Raw genomic sequence first — 8,297 nt, forward strand, 5'->3', positions numbered from 1 at the left:
AATATATAATTATAAATAAATCTGATGAAGCTTGCTTGTTTCTGTTTTAGAAATTCAATTCGAGTGAATCTGATTCGAATAAAAGGACGTACCCTGTATGTAGGTGTGTATATATTCTCAGGATTGATAAAACGGAAAATGTATACGTTACTCATACTAATATATAAAATAATTTTATCGACAACAAGAAGAGCAAACACAAGCAACAGAACAAACGCGACGATACGATACTTGGACGTATCTATGAAGCTTGTAGTTTTCATCCTGATTGGAATTAGGTCATAAGGTGGTTGGTTAGATAGACTGGTGGCTGACTTCTGCTAATAATAATAGTTACGTATATTATGTATAATATAGACCATGACGTCGATATGTACATGGCACACCCACATTTCTTACAATTTTTATTTATTGCCCTCTATTTACGGAAAAACTCATTCATTGGTCACTGTCTTTCTCTGTAATCAACGCCAAATTTTTTAAGATTTTACAAAAGTGGATATCTGCCAACAAGGTTATCCGTGGATACGGAAATCCGGATCGCCAGCTGCTAAAATTATTAATTGTTTCAAATATTTCTTATGGTTCAAATTTGGTTTGTTTTAATATCTGTGAGTGTCATTACACGGTACTTGTTGAAATTCTTATGGATTATATAAGAATATTAATAATACATATAAATGTAATATTAATGTTTATATGGAATGACGTATTGTATACCTGTATGGTCTTGCAACAATAAACAAATATTATTATTTTTATGTACTAGCGCTAGGGCAATTTTGGAAAAAAGGTTTGATTTTTTTAAATATGCAGTTGGACTAAGTTTAAGGAAAATGGTAGATGGATGAAATATTTTCATAGATTTCTCCACTATTCGGTGGCAATTAAAAATAAAACTATTCAGATTAAACTCAAAACCTTAATAAATTATTGAAAAAAAAAAAAAAAACTGTTGTGTCCGACTAATTAAGGATGTATAAGCACGGAAGAGGGGACACAAATTTAAAAAAATTTATATTTTCATTTTTGATGGTGAATTTTGTTATAACTTGGCAATATAAGACAAGAAGTAAGAATACAATTTTTCGATATCTGGAATAATTTTCAAAATATCGAAAATTGAAAATTTTGTTTAACTATTTAGCTTTCGATGTTTCGAAAACCATGGCCGATATTGAATAATGTTATTCTCTTTTTTTGGCTACATTCATGAAGTTATAACAAAATCATCATCAAAGTTGAAAATAAGGTACAAATAATATCAACCACAATGCACAAGTTTAATCGTGCCTTGGCGCTCGCACTACGATAACCGACTTTAACGAATCGATAATTGTGAGTAGAAGCATTTGTCTTTGGCATCTGACTTGATAACAGGTAACAATAAATTTAAAAACAATAAGTACCTACCTATGTTTTTTGGGTATTGAAGCAGGGAAGTGAACAAAATTTATTTAAATATTTTATGCATTTGAGACATAGATAAATATTTGGAATGTAGATGAATTGAACATATTTCAAACATAGCACAAAAAATTAGTAAAAGACTAGATATTTTGAATCGAAAAATTATTCGAATTATGACAGTACTATTTATACAAAATTTCGGATAATAATGTTTTGTATTTAAAGCTCTATTTATAGACAGCGTAAAAATTTATAAAAGTGCAGGACTAAAAATTATCATATTATTTCAAGCAATACATAATGACGTTTCTTCGAGTAGAACTAATGATGTTGAATAGAGCTATACACCATTTTTCTCCAACCTATAAGAAGGACTGTAATATCAGAACTGTATTACCAACAATGGGAAAATGAGTCACATAACATTAAACCTTATATTTAGGGTGATTCTTAAAACAACAAATATATTTTTACAAATTATACTTTCCTGGAGAAATACGCGGTATTAGGTCATAAGATATCCAAAACTGGCGTCAATCACAAAAAGAAAAAACTTTTTTATTTATAACATTTTGATGAAAAATGTTTTTACAGGGATCTCAATATCTCGAAATATTTCTTTGTACTTTTCGTTGAATTCTATCCAGTTTTTACGAAATTGGTTCGTTAAATTACAACCCAAAATCTTTAAGCTTTGCGCTGGGAAATTTCAACTTTAATAAAAACAAATAGTATTGCATTCATTCCTTCATTTTCCTTGCCCTCACTTCCTTTTTGTTCACAATTTTATGGGTTTTATTTTGGTGCAGAACCCTAATTTTTTGAAAATAATACAACTTATGTTACTTGTTGATAATGTGCATTCTATAAGTAATAAAACTTGTTTAATCGATTAAGCAGAGAATTAAACCTGGTAAATTTTCATAAAAGTTTTAAACCCCATTTAAACCACCTTTAGGTGTTAAATTTTCAAAAATACGTTCTTAGTGAAGGGATTCATCGCGAAATGAGTAATTGTGCTTAATTTTAAGTCACTCTGGAGTCTAGTTTTAGACATCTCGTGACGATTCAGTCAGTCAGTGGTACTTCGCTAATATATATATTTAACTTTATTTGACGTAAAAAATCAATTTATACAATAAATAAAAGAAAATAAACTTGTATCAATCAAAATGAAAACTTAAAAATAAAATAAATAACAAAAATAATATTAATAATAGAAATAAAACATTAATTGCAATAGAAATTATACAAAGACGGACAGAAAAAAAAAAATTAATGAAAATAATCATTCTAATATAAAAATGGAAACATAGACGGCTTCATTTGATGTACGACTCCCTTTTTTTTAAGATGTGTTTAAGGTAGGCTACCACGGGTTTTATTTTAGCCTGTTCGGACACATTCAAAATATCTGTGGCAGAGTATATGTTTAGGCGAATAAGCTCATCTCTTTCTACACCTGCAGTTCCAGGACAATCTTCTATCAAGTGTTTTATACTTTCAACCGCGTCACACATGGCACACACTCTAACACCCTCTTCTTTCTTGCTGTTCCATTTAAACCCATACATACGAAAACTTGCAATCACATACCTTTCACTCCTCTCACTTATACTCAGATACCTTGCTCCTTGCTCGTAGTGGTGTAACATAGTGAATATTTGCATAAGGATTCCTTTACGCTGATATCACTCAGGTACTCACTAAGAGCAAGTTGTTTAATTTTTTTTTTTTTTAATAATTTATTACATTCGTGCAACTCATTCAGCCCTCGTTCATCCAATAATTCATCCAGCTTACCCATTGATTCTTCATTCATACAGTTTATTTGCAGATTTTTGTCGCTGGTTTGTACTCTGTAACGATAATTTCGCTAATAAGAATCGCTATTCGCTTGTTCGCTAATAAGAATCTGAACAATTATTGTTTTAAATATTTGCTCGATAAAAATGGGACCGTTAAAATAATGTGACGAAAACAAGGAATAACTATTTTTCGAGACAAGGAATAACTATAAGAATATGTTGTAAAAAAGTGAGATTTCATTTTGATTATTTCAACGAAATAATCCTTACAGGACCTTTCAAACGCTCCCTTATAATGCATAAAATAAATTCTAAATTTTTGCGTGATAATTTAAAAAAAATCACCCTGACGATTGAATACACATAGCTGATTGGAATCTATCATATGAAACCAGTGATAGTGTAGTAAGTCGTATCATACCGATTTCATATTATTCCGAACGTGATGATACGACTGCTAGACTTAACGCTCTTGTTTTTTTAACGTATTTTGTCAGATAAATCTCTCTTTTCTTTTCTAATAATATATTATTATCACAACGACAGTGTATAAGCGAATAAAATATAATGTGAAACCATCTACAACATACCTAGTTCTACAACACAGACAGACGACGTTAACATAATACCGGTGCTCTCTATACCATGAGATTCATTTTGTTGTATCTTAAGAAAGTGTATGTGATTCATGTTACTGTTGCTATTATTATTAATTCTGAATGTAATCTATACCATCTTATAGACCAGCCATTACAGAGGATAAAGATAATAAATTAAAAAAACTCGACTGCATAAAATATGAAGTGAGAATAAAACAAGTAAATACAAATCTCGTATAGTAAATAATTTAGTGACAGGAATCAGTGGACAAACAATGAAAGAAAAGCCTAAGCCTACAACCATTTTTTTCAATTTTTACCTTTTTTTTTATTAATTTCTTTTGTTTCTTTTCCTTTAATTTTGTATTATTTAACCCATATTTATAAATTCTATTTCATCAAACCGATATTCAAAAATCAAAAGATAAGAATAGTTTGAATCTACAATTTAACTTTGTTAGTTGGCGAATATATAGGACAAATTGACTAAAAAATGAGAAGGATGTTCTTTACGCCTTTCTGATTAATAGTTTTCACGGTCACAACAACATCGGATGACATATTTTCAAGTTACAGCCATTTAAAATCAAAATATCGTGAATTAAAAAAAGGGGTTTTATAAGTTTGACCGCTATGTGTGTGTGTCTGTGTGTTTGTCTGTCTGTGGCATCGTAGCGCCTAAACGGATGAACCGATTTTAATTTTTTTGGTTTCATTTTAAAGGTAATTTAACGGAAAGTGTTCTTAGCTATGTTTTAAGTGCAAGCTTAGAGGTTCGTTCTCGAAAAAACTTAAAAACTGGCGATGATCTTCAAAATTGATCCAGTTTTGAAAAGGCATGACGTATAATTTTAACATATAAATAATTACAAGGAAATGAATGGTCAAATAAACCTGGCTCAATTCATTTTGAAAAGTAAAATGGTAAAAAAAATTAAGTAATTCAATGAAATGGTAAAGTAATTCAAAACAATAATTCAAAAGAAGAAACTCAACTCAAATATTTCAACTTCAATCAAAAAGTGTTCAAATTTTCATTATTATTCGTAAACCATTTTAATTTTTTATATTCTTGAAAATGATCAAAAGCTTACACCTTTCTTACTAAAGTGACAGCGATTGCCCTCTTCTATGTATGGCAAATACAAGAAATGAAGATTTTTCAATGAGCTTCTATTAATATTTAAGTAAATTTTTTAAAATTCATAATGAAAAAATTACGATTCTGTTTTTCATTTATATTTATTTAAATATCGTTTTTTTGTACATACTTTTAAAGACATTCAACAGTTATTTAGATAAAAATTTACCGTTGCATGCTGTGAGAACTGTTAGTATATTAAAAAGTGAATGAATTCTTTAAATCTAATTTAAATTTTTATCATAAATTTTTATTGAATTTTTTTCTTCAACTTTACTCATTTCTAAAAACTAGGTTAAAAAACAAAAAGTAGAAAACTAATTTTAAATATTAAATTTCTGTTTAAATATTTTCTTTTACTTTTCCTGCTTTTCTTTTTGGTACCTACATAAACAACATAAATATTAATTTTTTCATTACCTAAACCTGTTGTATGAAATGACCATAACTTCTTTTTGTGATATTACGTTTACTTTCTTCATCTCGCGTTTTCCATAAGTTAATAGTTTAACAGATACCATTCCGCGATACTTTACTGCGAGATACGATAAAATGATCTTAATTTCGGAACGTTCTCGAAAAAATCGGGACGGTTGGATATGGTAACTTATCCAATATAATATCCTTTTTCAAGTGGCGTAGATTTAGTATGTCATATGGCATACATATCCTGGTGATTATTTTTCTTATAAGATGGTAAACTTCCATAATGAGCCACAAAATATTGAAAACAAATTATTCCTTCGTTCGACTATTATTGGAGACGAGCGGTCAAAGACAATTACGCTAATCATTCAGAAACGATTGAATCTTTCAAAAAATAAAATCGAGGCACAATCATTAAAAATTATCCCTCCGAAGTTTTTTACGGCTCTGCCGTATCCCTCCGAAGTTTTTTTTATTAGATTTGGTGTCTAAGATCATTAACAATTTTAGGAGAAAACGCAAAATCCTCCGAAAATTTACGAATTTTGTTCATAATTTCAATAGATACTTCTGAGACATTATATAATACTAGCTTGATACCCGTCCGCTTTACTGGGCTTAAAAGTAAAAACCGCTTTATAGCCTCCACCTCTCTTGATATCACTTATCCCCCTTCCATAACACTCGAAAGGATTGTTTGACACAGCTAAAATATATGCAGTTTTCAATTTTTCAAAGTGTAAAATTATCATAATTCGTTGAGTATATCAGTAAATATGGCCATGATTTGCTTGACATTTTAAAAATTTAATTTAATTTTTTTTAACATATCGTTATAAATTACAGCTTATGTGTTATTCTGATGTATGAGCTACATTATTGTTCAGTGTTATTCAAATCCATTAATTAGTTTTTACGTGAAATGGTAACAAACAAACAAACATCCTTACTTTCACATTTATAATATATAGGGATAGGGATAGGGATTTTCCAAGATATGCCTGAAATGATATGACTAACGTACATAATTCATAAAATACGACAAAATTTGCAAGAAGAGACTTTTATAAAATTTTTTATTCCGAATTTTCTCTAAGTAGACAAGGAAATAAATAGGATCCGATGTTTTTTTTCAAATTTATATTTTTTCTTATTTCCTCTCTATTCTCATCATGAACGTAATTAGTATCATCACAAGGTTAATTTTTAATGTGTTTTAAAAACTTTTACTCATACTAAAACTATTGCGTTTATAAAATTTTTTCTCGTAAAAGAAGAATAAATTTGTGTTATCACTTTATAAAAATTAACACAAACACTTCTGTTTTTTAATTACATACTAAAAGTAATGCGTGAAATTAGATTAATGTTCGTAAAAAGTTTTAATTTAAAGTATGCGTTGGTACAATCTAAAATTTGCAGTTAAGGTAGTTCCTCCGCGACCGTCCAGTCAAAAAGTTTTGGACTAATACTATCATTCAGTGCATTAACTGTGCTATGACTATTATACATATACCATATATTATTTTCACAAGACTGTAGTTCCTCACTACTGTTTCTAGTATACATATAAACACACACACTATGACATATGCCTTTAACATTAGTCTTCATATCTTTTCCACAAAAATCATCGCTAAAACGAGTTATTTATTTAAGTTTTTTATCGAAACTATATGGTAAATAATTTTTATTTTTATTTATATATTTTCTAAATATAGTATTCTACATTATATTAGTTTTTCATAGAGATGGTGGACGTCATTCATTGGTAAATAAATATAATATTTGTAAATTTGTGTATTTTTATACACTTCTCCCATGTACACGTACAAATTGCGTCACTTTTAATTGCTAATATCTCATGTATGGCATGGTAAATCATCTTCTAATTTTAACAGCAAGTGTATTATGAATTAAATATTTTATATTCTGAGTTTTAAGAAATTCTTGGAATATCACTTTCGTGTAGGTACTACCTTAAAAGTTACAAAAGTTTTTTTTAATAAAATATTGGTACTGAGAAAATTTTTGAAATATGGATCCATGAAAAAAAGCTATTGAATATTTCACACATATCACGGCTAACAAGCTTGTGGAAACCAAATATAGCTTTTTTCACAAGAAATTAGTTTATGAAGCTCTGAATTAGTTGGGCCAATCGTTGCGTAATAAGATATGCTCAAGGGCTACAAAAGATAGATACAAAAGGTAGATATAAATTGACGGGATGGTTATAGAAATAAAATTTGAAACGTTCCTTTTAATATTAAAAGACTCGAAATGTAGATCATGAGTAAAGTAGAAACTCAATTAAACAAAAAATTATCCTCTGATCATTTATTCTGTAAAACTGAATTTTACAGAAATATTTACGAACTGCAACCTAGACTATACCTATTAAATCGCTAAACATGCACTTTGTTTTTATACTACATACCTTGACGTTACTTGTGGATATAGCGGCTTCACAACATTCTGCAAAATAAAATAAAAATTAAATTAGCCCATTATTTTTTTTTTTAAATATGACTATTTCAAAAGCTTCGACTGTAATCAATTAAAGTTTAGAATGTCCCCAAATTTCGATTATTTTTTTAACATGTATAAAAGCAGGTAATTTTAAACTACAGATATTAACATTTAAACACGTTTCGAAGCTCATTTAGAAGTATTATAACTATATAAAATAGATAATGGAAGTTAGTTGTTCATTTAATTTGAATATTAAATTCTTTAACAGCCGCAAGTATGCCATTATTGGCATTTTACATTCTGTCACTATTTACTGACACTATACTTATTACCTCTATTGGAATAACTTGGAATATTTTCTCTTTTATGTACCTCTTAAATTAAATGTTTAGAATTAAGGTGTTTGTCGTCTCACACTAGTAAAAATATGTTGCACAA

Source organism: Chrysoperla carnea, chromosome 4, assembly GCF_905475395.1.
Source record: "Chrysoperla carnea chromosome 4, inChrCarn1.1, whole genome shotgun sequence".
NCBI classification, from domain to species: Eukaryota; Metazoa; Arthropoda; class Insecta; order Neuroptera; family Chrysopidae; genus Chrysoperla; species Chrysoperla carnea.